Consider the following 18,002-nt stretch of genomic DNA (forward strand, 5'->3'; position numbering starts at 1 on the left):
TGCAGTAAAAGGAGATGGAATCTTCTCTAAGCAATTACCTTTTATATGATAAACAATGTCAGTGGTCAATAGAGGGAGTTTTCTTACCCTAATCCCCTTCCATTCAGCTTAAAATAAAAATGCTATTCGTTTGACTAGCAGGTTGGGGTATCATGAAGCCTGATCATACCTGTTTGCATGTTACATTTATCTGCCAGCAGAAGGGTTACTACAGTAACCTTTCCTTAAATAAAAAACAATACACTAATAAATGCATGTTACAGCTTTAGTGGTGTAAGGTGCTTTTGTGAGACGTGTCTATTGGCACGCTGCAGTCTTTTTGGAATACAGAGTGCACTGCTATTTATTACAGATTCTGTTGGCATCATGAAGTTGTAAGTAGCTTCTCCTGTACTTTTAGCTTCTACTGACTCTGAAAATCCAGCTTTAATTACTAATGGGTAGTATACAAAACAATTTCCTTCTGGTAAAGGATACACATAATCTGTCATCATTAGATATCTGCTGGCACTACACATAGCTTGTGCTTTGACCAACCCTTAGGGAAGGGGAGGTTTGATAAAAGAGAAAAGCCAAAAGCCATTATACATATTTAAGGTACTGAAGAATTTAAAGATTACAACAGCATATCCTTTTGAACATATGAGCTGTGACTTTCAATGGACGTGATGTTCCTCGTGGATGTGGTGAGATGTGACAGAATGGCCACACAGCTGAGTATTCCATAGCTGAGTAGCCCTCAGCTCAGTTACAGGACACAGAAAAATCAGAGCTTCAAGGCAGCATGCTTATAGCTTTCTCTGTCTATTGTTCTTTCTAGTGGAGCGCAGCTACTGTGATCTCTTTCCTGACCATTCTATCTGCATTGGAGTATTTCTGGAATTTCTTCTGCTTCCACAGCCAACGATTACGAAATCTTACATCTGTATATTATAGTTGAAATAGTCCAATGTACATTTCTATGGAGGCATGAAAAATCATACATTCCCTATCAAACTTACAATGAGGCTATCAAGTGTTTTGTATGCAGACATCAGATGGCCCCAAGACTTGTTGCTGTGCTTAGTATTTGGCATGGAATGTCAACATCTTCATGCAGTAGTTACTTGATGTCTCTAAAGTGCATATTTGCTGTCATGTTACTGCTCTGTGTATAGTAAAATGCTATATAGGACATAGCATAATCTTGTTTGATATTATGATCCTGTAATTTTCTTTAAAAAGATTAATCTTGTAAATACTGTAAATTTATATTAGTAGTCGCAGTAAGCTGTTTAAGGTTTATGTGAAGCAGCATTATTTATATTTATAGTCAGTGACCCTGATACCTTGTACTTAGAGTTGAGATATTTTTATGTTAATTTGTTTCTTTATTTCCTTGGCCTTGGCTAAAAGAACTCCAAACACTATTAGACTTGATTTTCAAAAGATCTTCCAAACTACATATATCTACAATCTACTCATAGATTTTGGAGGTATTTTAACACTTATTGCCATTTCATATTGCCATTTAAGTCATTAGGGGGTGAGTAAGGTACACCTAGAAATACAAAACATTATCTCTGAATTAGCCTCTTTGAAGTGCATTTCATTGCTGTATCAGTCATTGCAGAGAAAGGTTCTGAGCCCAGGAGCACAGATGAAAATATATACAATCCTTTTAAAAGGTAGAATATTTGAATTTAGGTTGCAAAATAGACAGTTGCCCTTCCAACACCTAATGCATTCCTGACACAATGGAGGGGAGGGCAGGAGCAGTGTGCTGAAAAATTAGGCACTGCAGACAAAAACTTGACAGACTGTCTTGCTCCCAGTGTCACAATATGAACGGGCCTGGTAAAAAGTAATGGCCATTATCCCATCTCACTGAATGACTTAAATGACTTACAGCCACATGCAGGGAAAGTTCTTTGGACTACTTCCATGGAGGTTTTTTTTTAATTTAATTTGCATGATAAGATGTACAAGCCAAGGTTTTTACAGTTTAAACAGCTTCATTTTTCTCTGACTCCTGTATAAAGTATGGATAATTTCACTGGAGTCATTGGAGTAACTTCATTATCAAATGGATGCTGTGAGAGCACTTTCTCAGTCTTTAGGCAACTTTCCGGTTGTTGCTTCTCTATGCTCATGGTGAGCTCCTATTTACATCTTCCCTAAGGCTGGAGTTTCTAGGCACACTGGGCACCCACCCAACACTGTTTATCTGGTGTTCTCAGGAGAGATGGTCCTTACGGATCGTGCCAGTGTTGTACAAGACATAACTTGGGTCAACATCCAAGATTCTCATGCACCCAAGCAACTTCTGTGTTGGCAACTATCTGGAAAATGTAGGTATTCTAATAAATACAGTGTTGTATTTGCACATTTACAAACACTGCCTCAGGTTCACTTGAATGTTTTGTCTTTGATTTTCCAGGCTGGTACCTACATCCTGGGTTGCTGGCCATGCCTCTCGTTCGTACCTTTGTCAGAAATCCTGTCTTGGACTTAAGATGCTTTTCTCCCTGAAGTTTCACTAAAATTGGTAAACTCCTGTGAAAAGTTTCGATTCTGAGAAGAACAGTTTTCCTGAAGAATTCCCAGCAAGTTCTTTACAAAGGTTCTGGTAAAAGCAACTGTTCTCTGTCTCCATGTCCAGTTACTCCTGCTAATTTGAAAGCATAGCCATGGGCTTGAGAAAAGCAGCTCTATGAGCAGAAGCAGTCAGAGTCTAAATGTAAGGGGAGAGGAGAGGGACCAAGGGCTGTGCAAAGCTGAAAACGCTGTATAACACAGGAATATGAGGTGCCAAGCCTGGACCCTGTTGTGTTCTACAGCTTCTGTAACCTGACCTGAACAGTAAATCCTCCAACTACTTACAATTGGGGCCATACATTTACACATGTACAAAAGCCAGGAGAAGGTTGCTTATACCTGCTCAACCAGTTGCTGTTAGTGTGTAAAGTTGTTAAAAAGCACACGTGGAGCAGCCACGAGCATGATGTGATTCCTGGGCTTTTCATCTGCCATCCACACTAACTGCCATCTGGAGTGCCCATGGACAATGTGTGTGAGCATAAGGTTTTCTCTGGGAGTACCTTAAGCCATGCTTATATGAGCAGCATGTCTACTCTGAGAGCACATTGAAGTATGACTTGAGAGGCAGCAGAAGGTGCTGTTTGTCTTTTGTTTATTGCTAATGTAGATGAGATAATGTAAATAATGGCAGGCCAAAAAAAAATTCAGATTGTTGCAATTGCAACATACTAGTAACTACTTTCTTCCCTTTGCAGTGGAAATGTATTTAGCAATCTATTCCCATTTATTATTTCTGATGGAAGCAAAATCTTAACACATAATTAGCCAATATTTCATATACCTGAGTCTATGTTCATTCTTCCAGCATCCTCCTCCATCTTTTCTCTCCTCCTTCTCTTTTTTTTTTTTTTAATTTGTGGTTAGGCAGGGTTTACTGTAAAATAATATTTTTGTGAACTATTACTTGCATAAGATCAAATAATAATGTATTCTCTTTTATAACCTTTGTTCTGATGTGCTAAAATCATATTTTTTGGCAGTGTAGCACTCTGCTGATGAAGCCTGAAGTACATGACAATATGACTGGAATTCATCATCAAGTAAAGAGTGTAGTGAATTTTGCACCAAATCATCACAAAGTAATCTTGCTTTCCTCTCTGGTCTTACTCTAAATGTGATTTGCACTCTTATGGAAAAAGGACTTTGTGATGGTTTTGATGTTACATACAAATGGTCTTGCTTTGTAAAATTTCCATTATGCCTGTTTACGTTTAGCAGCAGTGCTATTGATTCAAGCTGTACTGATTGGAAAGTAGAAGTCTTTAACACTGAGCCCCTTCAAAGTTTTTCACAAATTTGTGGCATTTTGCCAGCATTGCTCACAAAACAGCATAGAGCTGCTGGGAGGAAATGTTCCAGCTGCAGGGATAACTGGAGCCAAAAAGTAACATCCAAATAGAAATTATCCAGTTCGTGATTTCACTTTGATCACCAGATGTTTGTCATGTGACTTCAGCATTAGAAAATAGGAGAGAGGAGAAAGTGATGGTGTGGTGCTTAGCTTAAATCTGACACAAGAGCTCATAGCTCAGCAATAGGTATAAAGAAACAGTTATTGGCTTTCCCCATTTTGGTTGTGATATTCCTTGTTTTACCATGATATGGAATAGAGAAAACTATGTCCTCATGCAAAGTTTTGGGTTGATTTCTCAGTTCTTTAAACTCTGAAAGACTATGGAAGCAGAGCAAGATATACTCCAGATTACTAGTATAGTTATTCTGGTTTGATTGGTAATTTGTCTCTATCAAGAGTCTGACTGTTGTGTACTGGTTAGTGACGACAGCAAAACGTAAAGAGCACTATTCTTGGCTCCCAGGGATTGCAGATTTAAATTTGTATCTTTTTCCCAGTTTCAGCATTGGCATTCCTTTTGATTTAACTTCCTCCAATACAGTGTACTTGAAGGAGCTTTTTTCAGCTTCTCCTGGTTAAGAATTAGTTGAGCCATTTCAAAATGCATAGAATTGAAAGGACATGTTAGAGTTTTCAAGTCATAACCCTTTATCATCTCTGTCAACCATCTCATATAATGCAAAGCTCCATCTAAAATCTCCTTATGATTTTTGCTCTTATTAACCTCATAGGATGGCTGATGCAAACTTTTGGTGCTCTAGGGATTAAAAAGTCTCTTGAAATGTCCATCCTAAACTTATCCAGGATCTATTTATAGATACTTTTTCTCATAATTGAAAACTTATATGATGCATGCCATAGATTTTCTAAGTGCATTATGACAAATGACTTAATCTTTATGTTTGACTTATCCCAAAGCAGCAAGTCCTCCCCCTACATCCTCTCCCACCTGGCCACACATTTGTGTCCCTTGCTGCTTCAGGTATTGGTCAGCTCCTTTACTGATCTATGTCAGTACCTTTGTGTAACAGAAATGTGCTTAGTTTTCAAGGGATATTTTTGTGCTGGAATAGTGAACTAGGCCAGCTCAGCAAGTGGTGTAGGAAGCACATAGAGAGGACAGAAGCAGGGCCTGGCAGTTCTTTTTCTGGTTTAAGTTCCTTTGGAATTATACCCTCAATTCTAGATTGATAAAGGTATGATAATTCTTTCTTTTCCAACATTTTGACCATATTATCTGTTTAGATTTTAAGTTCTGCAGATCAAAGACTGTGTCTTTTAGTGACTTGCACAGTGACAACAGTGGATCCCCGCATTTAGACATCAAGACAGTACAGATACAAGATCACCATAAAGTCTTTTATGCTGATCTTCTATCACCCTTTTTGTGTTGTGCTGCAAATGTATCCAACTTTACTGAAAACAGATTATATTCTCTACTGTTTGGTTTCAGCTTATTATTTATCATTATATATGATATAATGTGAATTTTTGATTATGTGGACTTCATTTTTCATTAATGCAACATCATAAGTTTCACTAATATAAATCCCCACTTTTCTTTGTAAAGTGAAGTTTTTTTACTTGTGAACTTCCTTGACCTACTTAGCAGTCCAAACAGCATATAGTATTGATCCTTTTTCTCTATTAACCTCTAGAGTGTGTGATGTAGGCTTATAGCATAGATTTTAATGTAAGATAAAATAATACCACCTATTAGTTTGGAATCTGGACAGAAAAAATATGTACTTTATAATAGGTGCTTTTAGGTGAAACAAAATATTCTTAACATTTTTAACAATTCCTGAACGTACTGTCTCCACCCTTCACTGTAGTATTTTGCATGTCTGGTATTTCTGGGTCTCTTTCTCATAGCAGTGTTGAGAAAATTTCATGCTTTCACATTTTTCAGCTGTAATACTATTTACTTTGAAGAGAACTGAATATCCTCTAGTATTCTGCCAGGTCCCTCTCTAGACTTCCACACTGAGGTAGTTTTATTTGATCCTTTTATGTGAAAGATTAAATTTCCTCGTGTTGTATGGTGAGATACCAGTGCTTATTTTCATGGAATAATCTCATGGAATATTTTGTGTTCCAAATTATTTTCACTCAAATTCAAAATGCCAGTAGCCTTTGTTTCAGTAGCAGAACATCTGATTTACTCTTGTAGTTCCAGTTCTCCATCTTCCATTATGGAGTCAAACCCTTTATTCTTACTTACAAAAATTATAAATAATTTAGAATACTAATATTTCAAAGCTAAATGGATAAACTTATATTGAGTTGATTAATGGGAAGGAATTGACTGAGGAATTGTGAATATTCGTTGGTTTTCAGGTGTATGAGTTTGAACTGCACTTAAGACATTTATTCCAAAACTTTATGCAATTCAGTAATTCCTGATTTTCTGAAATGTTCATTTAACTTTCCATATAAGTGCTATAGGTGTTTCAGAGCCTGATCACACTTTCTATGTTCAGACAAATATTTCCTGTCTCCAGGGAGGAATTTTACATCGAAAGAGGTTTCCCCTGTGATGGGAGTTTTGACTGAAGAGAGGAAGCTGGATCAGTCCCACATGTTGTAGAGACTTAAAATCAGAAATTAATATGCAGTAGAACTATGACAGTGGCTTTAATTCTACTCACATTAATTTTCACTGTTATTATTAATTAAACCCTGAAAATCAGGGATTTAATGGAAACTCTGACAGACCTTTAATTATAGCATTTCAACAGTCTTAGAGTATTGGATGTCCTCTACTAGTGCACAGGACATTCTGTACTTGAGAGGGTATAGAAAGAAGTCATAGTTTGTAGTGTGCTTTATGTTCAGAACATTTTTTAATTCATTATAGGCTTTTACTCAGTGTTGTCTGCTGCATCTGGGTAAGTTATATGAAATGAATACTTTAATTGTTGTGTTCAGGAACAGTTTGGAAACAGATTTTTAATTTTTTTTTAGTGGAATTGCTCATTATTGTTCAAAATAATCTGTCATTGTTTTAGGAGAATGTATTTCAATCTATGGATTTCTCATGAGCTATTTATGTAGCAGAGTGCATTGTGCTCACAGATATGTCTACAATTTATATTATTTAGATTGCAAATTTCTGACAGGAAGGATGACTTCTTTTATTCTCTGTCTCTCTTAACATCTACCATAGCGGGGTTCTGACCAGAATTCCTGTGTGAACCTGCAATATGAACCATAGATTACAGTAATTCATCTCAAGTGATTTTTGCATCACTGTGTTTAAAGTCCTTGCATTATGTGTGTTCCTTTAAAGCCTCAAGATGAAATGCTTAGGCCTTGACTGTGCAGGATAGGAGAGATAGCAGAGTGCATGGTGTGATTTACAGATACTGATTGTCAGCAGGGAGAGGAAACCATGGGGAATAGTCAGATATAGCAGCAATAGTATTCTATAGTGTTTAGTACACTGCAGTTCCATTCATTCGAGCATACAACCTTATAATATGCATCTTTGTGTGTGAAATTCAGTATTAAATCCTACCTGCTAATTTTTATCATTTTATCACAAATTTTGCAACATATACTTCCCATTAAAGAACATTCCTGGATTCACATGGATCTATGATAACTGAAATTGTCATGGAAGTGTGGGGGAAGATGGATGTAAAGTTTTAACCCTGGAGAGTAGAAGGTACAGCCTAAAAGTCTCCAAACTGGAGACAAATTTAAAGTATTTGTAGCTATTAACAATATTTATAGGTAATATGCTGGAGAAGCTGAGTAATGAGTTTTTAAATATTTTTTATATTGGTAAAACCTTATGTTTAATAATTAGCCGCCTGTCCTCTTGATTAGATAACAGAAGAAATGAGAGAAAAATGTGTATGTTCCAAAATTAATAGAGAAGGGAATTTGAGGATGTTCCATATGAGAAAGGATTCCAACTTTTATGTGACTCATTCTGAGATTTCTAAATTTGTGCAGTATACAATTATGTTTGGATCTATAAGTTTGTTTATATATGAACCAATTCTAGAAACATTTTAGGCATTTTCACGGATGGAGATTTGGAATACCTCATTGTGAAACCATTTGCTCTTCACTGCCAGTCACGTGCTCTCTCTGCTACTATTATTTCACTTTGGCATTTATTGTCTCCTTCTAAATCACTTAAGGAACCTCAACTATCAGAAAACTAACCTTGCCAAAAAAGTGGATGGTTTTCTCCTGGATGTTCCTGTGAGCTGAAGTGTGGAGGTAGAGGAAGAGCAGGACAGCCCCCCTTGGTGGCAGATAGCCCTTAAATTTACAGGGCTGTCCTGTGAAAAAACAGCTTGAGGGCTGGCCAGCATTGTGTGCCTCTAGTCCTTTGTGGGAATACAATGTGAAATAAAATAATACCTGTGGCAGATAACAAATAAATATACATTTAACTTAATTTAAGGAAAAATGCCTCTGATATAATTACTTCAATTCATTAGGAAAGCTGCTTTAGTGTAAGAACTATAGAGGAGTCTACTTAGCAATGCTGGGTTTAGCAGAGTGCTGGGGGTGTCAGCCATGGACAAAATTGTTGTCAGCATTAGGGAACTGCCTGCTGTGTGGACGGGCTTAATGCACTGTGATACGGTGTGGATGCAAATGTAATGGGCTTGGAAATAGAGAAATTGAGCTTGAAACCTGTAGGGCATGTCCTTGGCCCAAACTAACCCACACCACTTCTAATCAGTCAGTCTACCGAAGTGGAAGGTATTAAACCAGCAGCTGATTAGAATTGGGACCCAGTTATTTAAAAGGGAGCTTTGGCTGGGCAGGTGACCACAGCAGCTTTTTGATTTTTTTTTATATTTGTATTTTTTTGAAGGAGCAGAGTAGCTATTCCTTTAAATTCACGTGAAATACAAACCCCAAGTGTTAAAATGGCATTTAGAAAAAGCGTAACCACACAGAGACAATATTAAAAGAATGCAATTTGAGAAGGTGTCCTTCCTCACACAGTAATGGGATTGCCACTGTTGCTCAGCACATCACAAGGAAGTTTTATCTTAAAAGAGCAAAATAATATCATTAACAGAAAATTAAACTTAAAGTCACCATGAACTATGGACTTAAAAGACCCTCAAGAAATGAAAACCAATTGTCTGTTGGAAAACCAGGAGGTCAAGTAGTCATTGACCAACCAAAAGCTGCACCGATTGCTGAAACGTACAGTACTTTCAAATCCAATTAACTGTTTCAAGCAGACAGTCCTCATTTTCTCTTTCATCAGGAAGGGAAATTTGCAATCATATATTCCAATGAAAGTTAAGTTGTTTTGATCTGATAATTGTCAGATGTATTTATCTTAATTTGTAAGTTTCTAATGCTAAAGCTCCAAGCTGTTCAGATATAACAGAAGTACTGGGAAATGAGGTACAAAACGCTGGAATTCAAATTAACCAATAAATATATTTTAATATATATCAGCAGGACTCTAGAGGATTCCATTAATGTTGAAAAATAGAAAGGATTTAGGTTAATTTGGTAAGAAGGCAGGTCAGAACGTTTACAACAGTGGCATAGAATTGTATAGAGATGCAAAATTTTTCAAGAGAGCAGAATTTTTTCAAAAACGCTGACTCTAGCTGTCACAGCCCTGCCTTGGTTAAATCCAGTGGAGAGATATGAGGACTTTCTAATTTGCTTTCCCTCTATTTTAATAATAGCTGTGCATAAGTAATTTATGAAAGGCCAACCAGGCAGTGGGCAACAGAAAATTAAACTCATTTTATCTGAAAGCAGGTGGATTTCTATATATCATTAGCATGCATAGAATTCTCACAATGTTATTTCTCATACTGATGGAATGTAACCAAATAATATATGAGTTTTTTGCTTATGCACGAGTGAAATTTTTAGATAAAAGTACCAGCCCCAATGGCAATTTTCTGCAAAACGAAAACTAATTCTGCGAAGCTTCTTATTACTGGGAAGACTCATTTGGCTTGCATTAGAGACTGACATAAGTGACTTTAGGATTTTACTAACAGATTAGATGAGATGTGCTATATGCAGTAATATCATTAGAGAATGTAGCAGTAAAAGCAGAAGAGTTTGTGGCACTTAAGGACATGGGCACAAGTAAATTGTTTTCATTTATGACAAGCTTTTAAACGATTTTTTTTTTCTCCTGATGAGAATGTGGTTTAGTTTTAGGTTTCTCCCACCCATCCCCAAGACTGAAAAAAATGCTTCTTGCCTGAATTATTCCTCATATTATTTCACCCCCTGATGCTAAACCTATTGTATATGCCTGCCTTATCACCTGCATCACCTTGAGAGGGGCTAGATTTTTATGAAGAAAACAATACTAAACCTAAATAAATGTAGTGGCAGTGTTATCTAAATAAGGAGAGAGAGGCAAACCACATATTCTCTGTTTGCCATATTTTCACTATTCATTAACAGAAATATATTTGGAACCTACCCACAAATTGTTCAAAGTATTTAAAACCAGCAACAAATATGCTGCAATCATTTGAATTAACCAAATACAGCTTTCCTTTTCTTACCTCATGAAAGTCTGTTAAGAGTTTTTTCTTGTAATTATGATACCCAAAGGTACCTCTTGCATAAGACTTTTTTCACTCTTACATCTCATTTAACAATAAATGGCACTTGCCAAGTGGTATTTTTCTCTCAGGCAAGAAAGAGTAAAAGACTGTGCTAAATCCATGTCTCATATATTATTATATTATGTTTTATAATGAGGATGAAGGAACAGGTAATTGGTCTCAAAGTGAAACTTATCATTTTATTTTCTTTCTTTAATTCAACAGTAACAGCTACCAGGAGTTAGCAGTAACTACTCCTGTAATGGGTTGTATTGGTTTGTACTGCCAACTTTGTAGTTCGCAATGTATTTTGTTCACATTTGAATTTCAAAAGAGAGGGAAGATATGACTGTGTTGTTGGAACCAATAACACTGACCCAAGTCATATGACAGAGATAGTCCTTTGTAACCCTGACCCATGTGAGGGGACTGTGTCCAGCTCTTCTTCAGCTGCTTATTCAGTTTCTTATATCAGCACTCATGTATGTCACACTTACATGACTTTTTTATATTACATGACTTTTTTATTGGTTTACTCTGATAGAAAAGTTTATATTGTCCTCCACAGTCAGTACTTTTACAGAGCTATCTTGACTACTAAAGGCCCTAAGAAATAGCAAAATAAAATCCTCAGGCAAACTGCATGGGTGTAAATGTAGAATGACTGTGTTTACCTCAGTGCAGCTAATCTGGGTATAAAGTGCTCTGCTAAAAAAGCTGAGTTTGACCCAATGTAACCAATACTGAAAACAGGCAATATTAAAGAGAACTGTAAGTCCTCTTCCCAGGGGAAAATGCTGGTCTTGGCCATACTAATGCAAAATAGTTCTGCTGAAATCAATAGATTTCCTTCAGACATTGCTCAGCACAAACAGGGACAGATTTTGGCTCTGCTGTGACATGGACTCAGTGAGAGTATTAAATCATAAAGATGACAATCTAATGGTGACATTCAAATGGACAGATTGCAAGGTTCTTTACACACTCTGGTTCATAAAGTCTCTCCTTGTTGCACTTGCCACTGTTAGCAAATGAGTACAGGAGAGAAAATAATTAGCTGAAGAAATATAAAAAAATCTGAAACTTCTGTACTGAGGTGCACAGACATTTTGGCAACAGTTGCTGAGATCTGGCTCCTGCTATCATGGGAGAGCTGAAATACAAGAACAGGTGTATGTCCTCATACAGATCAGTCCTCCTCCATTCTGTGCTGCTTTGTACCTATCTCAGCTCTGCAAATGAGCTGAGCAGTGCTAATTTTATATGGTGCTAATACCTAGCATAGAAACATAGGACAAGACTATCTGAAGCATCTTAAACCACTAAATCTGTTTCTTGCACAAAGCTCAAGATGTGTTACATAATTCTGATAATAAATATCTGAAATTATATCTTAGAGCAAGTTAGGTTCTCTGCTCCCACATTCTCTGCTGGAAAGCTGTTCCAAGACCTTCTTCCATGAAAAATTCTCATGACAAACCAAATATAACAGCAAGTTTGTTCCAGTGCTGTCTTCTATAGGTTAATTAGCTGATCTTCCTTTGTTATCTTTGTTCAAAGTCTGGCATTATTTACAGAAGACCACTACACTAGACCTGGAGCTCTGCTCTGCTACTTCCTGAGTCTTCTGGCATTATCCAATTGCACGTTCAAAAAAGTAACTCTTAGAAAAGCCAGTTCAGCTCCATCAGTGCTGGGAAATGCTTTTTCCTATGCAATATTCCCATTTTATAAAATCCTTCAAATACCGAAAGGGGACCTACAAGAGAACTGGAGAGGGACTTTTGATAAGGGCATGGAATGATAGGACAAGGGGAAATGGCTTTAAACTGACAGAGGGCAGGTTTAGACTGGATATTAGGAAGAAATTCTTCCCTGTGAGGTCGATGAGGCCCTGGCACAGGTTGCCCAGGGAAGTTGTGGCTGCCCCATCCCTGAAATGTTCAAGGCAAGAATGGATGGGGCTGTGAGCAGCCTGGTCTAATGGAAGGTGACCCTGCCTGTGGAAGGGGGCTGGAACAAGGTGATCTTTAAGGTCTCTTCCAACTCAAACCATTCTGTCCTTCTATGATTTACCTTTGGTGCTTAACAGCCACGTAAAGTGAGTGCTCCAGCACTTATGGCCTCAGCCATAAGACTTCTGCAGGGTAGTACAAAGTATTTAAATTGATTATAACAGTGATCAGAGCATAGACAAAAGACAGATGTGAGAACAGAAGAAGTAGATAATATGGTAGAAGAATAATTTTTTGCTGCAAATGGACTAAGAGAAGGTGTATATTTTTCTCAAGTTTGCATCTTCTTTTTTGTTGTCATATTTTATTCCCTACTCAGAACATTAAAGTCAAAACAGGCACATGGGTATGTCTTTATTTTCTCTCATTTTCATTTAAATATACAACATTTGAGGGCATTCAACCATCTGTTTTTTGTTTGCAGCCAGCAATCAAAAAGTATTTTCACTGTATTAGTATAAAAACTGAACAAAATACTATATTTTTAATCTTAAGCATTTTAAAAATGGAAGGAGATGCTTACCAGTAAGTGTCAGTAAGTCTAACTCTAAGTTGCTTGTGTTGACATACTGCTGAAGGCTAAAAACAGCTTATACAGATTTTATTTGTTTATGGGGCAAATTATAAAATGTTCCACTGAAATAAGTAATGACAATTTTTGTCTACATAAATGTGCATGTAAATGTAATGATGTTTGTTGTCACTTCAACATGACTACCATTATTGAAATAGAAGAGCCAGTACTAATTCTTGCTGTCATATTTCTTAAAAAATGAAAATAAGGCATTTAAAGAAGCGTCAAGGTTTTCAGTGTAGATCATTCATCTCCTGCATACTCTTAGAATAACACCCTCAGCAAAACAGACAGACAAAAGCTAACTAGAGTTCTGCTTCCTAATCTTTTTAAGAAACATCCATTTGAAGATATTTTCCGACTTCAGAGTGTTCTGGAACTCAGTGAGACCCTAATGAATAAGATGTGAAGTTTTATCTTTGTCTTAATGGTTGTGTAACCTGGGTATGGGGTGAAAACCTGCAAAAGGCTGCCTTTGCCTTTGTTTTCATCGGCCAAAGGAAACCTTTTTCTTTTTTCAGCTGAATCTTAGATGTGCTGTGATGAGCTCTCATGGTGCCCACCCTCCAGTGAGACTATGCACAAGATAACAGCCGATAACAACATGCAGACCAAAAAACCCTCAACTGAGTTTCTGTGTGATTTGAACACAGAAGTGTTTTTTCAAACTCCTCGAGAGTGTGAGTTCCTCTCCTCCCCTTCTCTCATGGTATTTGCCCTGGGCCCCCAGTCAGCAATGGTTCAGCAGGGCAGGGCAGCAATACTCACCACCTGCCATGACCTCCCCCTGCTTCCATGCTCCACAGAAGTGTGGTGCTTCTAGCTTAAGAAAAAAACAACTAATATCAGTTAAAACTTTTCATTTTTGAATTTTGTCATGATTCCTGCAGCTGTCATCAGCCACTCAACCCAAGCTGGTAAGATCTTGCACCGGCCACTACCTAGACATGCCATCCACCTTTTGGGAATGTCTCACTGTGGTCTTTGTGGTTTCCCCCTTGGCTTTAGCAGTTGGCTGTAGCATGATCAGGAATGGAACTGAAAAGTGTCATTTCCAGAGCAAATGACTATTTTAAGTAGGTTTGATGGCTGAATATACTTAAGAATTGAGAAGCTTTGAATTCTAATCTTGCCTCTCCCAGCAAAGTGGCACATGAGTCCAGGGAAGGTGGGTAGGGAGGGTGGTGTCACCTGTTTTTTGAAGGAATGTCTTAATATTTTGTGCCTAAGTAGCCATGCCTTTAAAAGGCTTGAGTATTTACACAGCTTGAAAATAATTTTAGCTAAAAACTGCAAACATGCAAATTCTTTGAAACAAAATGCCTCACAAGTTCTAGAAAGCAAAATCTGACTTTGGAGCATTTTCTTTTCTCCATGCCTCAGTTTCCCCCAGGTGCCAGCAGGGTGAGAGAGAACCTGTGACGTGAAGTTAAGAGGGACACTAATTTCTTAATATCTGTGAGAGGCTCAGAATACATCAATGATACTAAATATTACCATATGCTTTTCCATTCTGAGGGCTCACAAAGTGTTGGGCAATGGGACAGGCAGCAGTCCCACACTATGACATAACTGCAATGACTGTATTCTGTGGGGTTGGGGCTACCTCCATCCAGTGCCTTTCCAGAGCAGCAGAGCAGGGTCAGGGGCAAAAGGCTGCTTTCCTCATGGAGTAAAAAGGTGGAAGATGAAGGGCTGAACTGTAGGTTCAGTTAGATTCAGGAGCTCTGTGCTGGATTCTGCCTATGTTAATCCAGCAGACCTTCTGCTAACTACAAAACAATAGAGATGTAACTATAAAACCTAAGAGACAGGCAAACACAAAACCAGCAAGCCACACGGAATTACAAGACTATTACAGGGAAATAACTCTGATATAGGTCCTAGACATAGCCCTGATCGTAAAACTCAGGGAAAATATTGGAAAAGTTTTCTTCCTCCTTTCCAAATGGATTGACTCCCCGGATCCTGCTGTAATTGTCCCTGCTGGTGCGGCGCCGTTTCGTTCGGCGGCTCCTGAGAAGGCGGCACCGCGGTGTGCTCACCGATTGTTACTGGCATCGGAAACTTCCCACCATCCTTCGTCTTATGTAAATTTAATTCCAAACACACCACTTCATGCTTTATTATCTCACAACAGCAATTGCATTTGGCCCTTTGATTCATCTGTGGAGAATGCATTATGAGGCAAAGCATAAACATCACAAAATGGTTAGTTCATGGGGCTTCTAATTTCAGGAACATCACAAAATGCTAATTCGTGGTCTTCATACTAGCACAAAAAATATATTTCAGTGGATGTCGTGAGGGTAAATCCCTGCTTTCGTCCTTCACTTGGAAAAATGCTGCAGCTTAAAGAAACTTAAAAGCTCTAATAAAACTTAGAGCAAACCAACTTGCTGGAGTGTTCATCTACATTTCAGTGTATTCTGAGTAAAAGAATAAAAATTAAAGAGCCTTCAAAATAATCTAGAAGGGAATTAAAGTAATGAAAGAATAGGTTGCACTTTCTTCTCTTTTACCTGCCACATATTATGGGGTGCAATTGTTTTCCCATTGATGTAGTTCATCTTAAACTGGTGAAACTGCACCTTCCAGGTCACTTTTTAATTGTAATGGTACTGAACCACAGCAAAATCAGCTTGATTATACAATGTATTGCTCTAGAAAGAGAAAAGCCAGTCGCTTTGGGAGAATCCATAGGCCTCTGTGTACATTTCCAACTGGGATTGTACAGCAGAGGCAGGAAATCTGGTCTAGGAAAAAAGAGCATATTGAGTAGAAAAATATAAAATACACTGCTTACAAATGCTACTCATGTGAAGGATGGAGAAGGCCCTCAGTGCTTTTTCACTTTAGAACGTGTGTCTGAAAGCTCCATCCACAGATGCTGACCTATTGATTTGTTCCTATTTTCAAGTGTAATTCGTTTTGAAGATTTGTGGACTGGGCAGATACATAGATTTATTTTGGCTTATATGTAACACCACAAGTAGCAGAAAAAGTTTAGACAAAACTTCCCAACTGCTAGAGGCCAGTGTGGGGCATGCCTATGTGAGACAAGAGGATTGAGGCGGCTGAAGAGCTGGCTAGGCTGGGTCTAGGCAGCCCTGCCCTGCACAGCCCATCAATAGGTCTTAGTGCCTTGTTAGAATTTATGAAGCGACCTTTGCAGAAGATAATTTCCTTTTCAGCAGTTACCAACCCAAAATGCTGAATGCTACATTTCAATTTTCAGAAATATTTGCATTTAATTCCTTTTCCCCCCCACATTTTAACCAATATGTTGTATTATTTAGTGTTCTTTGTAACCAAAGGTAACTTCTGAGGTGATGAAAAGTTCTGTCCGTATGGAACAGCTCAGTGCAAGCTGAGTGAAAGTGCTTCCTAATCTATAACACTTACTTAAAGACTGAGTCACTGAGACTGCTGCTGCTGCCCTGAAAGAGCAACCTTTGGACTATCCCCCAACACAGCACATTCCTCATGTCTCTTCTGATCCAGTCACCCGCCTTGTGATGATGGGGGTTGCATTTTGGTTCTGTTGGCCATTTTTCTCTGTAGGTGGTAAGCAATTTGGGGCCTAAAGATGGTCCACAAACAGTGAAGGACTTGTTCGTTTCTGCTTTTCTTGTCCATTTATTATAAAACTTTTCTAAAATCAGAATTAGATCATTTTACTGCACAATAAAATTGGGCAGGTATTTTTGTGTCATATTCCATGTCTGGTAATTAGCATAGCAAGTTCAGCCTGGGCATTTCAGAAAAAGAAAAAAGGCAGATTCACCTCTTAGTTCACATTTCTTGAAGTCTAAATCTGAGGTAATCTGCTCTTAACCATAATTTTCAACATTGAAATCAGCATTGTTTTCTAGCCCATGCTCAGAATTACTTGAAAATTCATGGAGTTTGATTATTGACTGGTGTAAATTCAGCCTACTTTTGCTGGGGTGCACAGAGATATATTGATTTATTTTAGTGAGGATACAGTTCATTGTCTCTCAAGACCATTTATGCAACAGGGCCATTGTATTCCTCAGTAGGAATTCTGATAAAAGCTCCTGCTCTCCTGCAGCAAGTGGCAATTATATATGTATGTAGGAAAACACTAGCTACTCCAATTTTATTTTTTTTTTAAGTTGGGAGGGTAGCAATTGGAATAGGGAAGATATGGGGTCTGCCACCTGCTACAGACAGTGCTATTTTTTTAAAATTTTGGATCATGCTTGCTTAGGATCAGAACATTTCTTTGTGTAATGTGGCAACCTTGATTTTTGTACTGGCTATCAAAACTGTTGAGTTTGTGATTTTATTCTCTGCAAATCATCATCATTATTTACTCTTAGATGAATAATTTAGATATGTTACTTTTACGAAGACTGGAAGGAAAATTGAGTCTGTATCTCCAACACCAGCAGAGAGTTTGTAAATTGTATTAGGATGGAGTTTCTGAAATCCGGTCAGTGCTGTAGATTATTTTATATATGAATGGAAAGAGCTAAAGTATATTTATTGCAAGGTGCATTTGAATTTTCAAACCTGTAGGTAAACTTTAACTTCTTAATATTAATAACATTGCATTGGTAGGAAAACAAACTTGCTCACCTTGTGTTTTTATATTTTCTTTAATTTTGGATATTACAAACAACATAGGCATGAAAAGCTGTAATAGCCCATGATTTCTAGTATTGGGTAAAGCACAAATATAAAATATACTTGAAGCTCAGCTCTAAGTAGATTATAAACATTTAATATAGAATGTTATCATAATATTCAGAGCACCAAATTGCAGACTTCTGTCACCCACTTTCAGGCATGCTTCTGAAGATCATAGTTAATTCTGCTGATTTATGGTAATGCTGTAGCACTATCATATGCAGCATCAGAAACCACTAACAAGCTTAGTA

General features: G+C 37.6%; 1 long non-coding RNA gene across 1 annotated transcript in view; it reads left to right on the plus strand.

The window, feature by feature from the left end:
* Window positions 1-18,002, plus strand: part of LOC108640129 — a 51,527-nt gene that overhangs the window by 5,615 nt on the left and 27,910 nt on the right. The gene's annotated exons all lie outside the window — the stretch shown is intronic.

The sequence above is a fragment of the Manacus vitellinus genome, unplaced genomic scaffold (genome assembly GCF_001715985.3).
Source record: "Manacus vitellinus isolate BGI_N305 unplaced genomic scaffold, ASM171598v3 scaffold_29_pilon, whole genome shotgun sequence".
In the NCBI taxonomy this organism is placed as follows: Eukaryota; Metazoa; Chordata; class Aves; order Passeriformes; family Pipridae; genus Manacus; species Manacus vitellinus.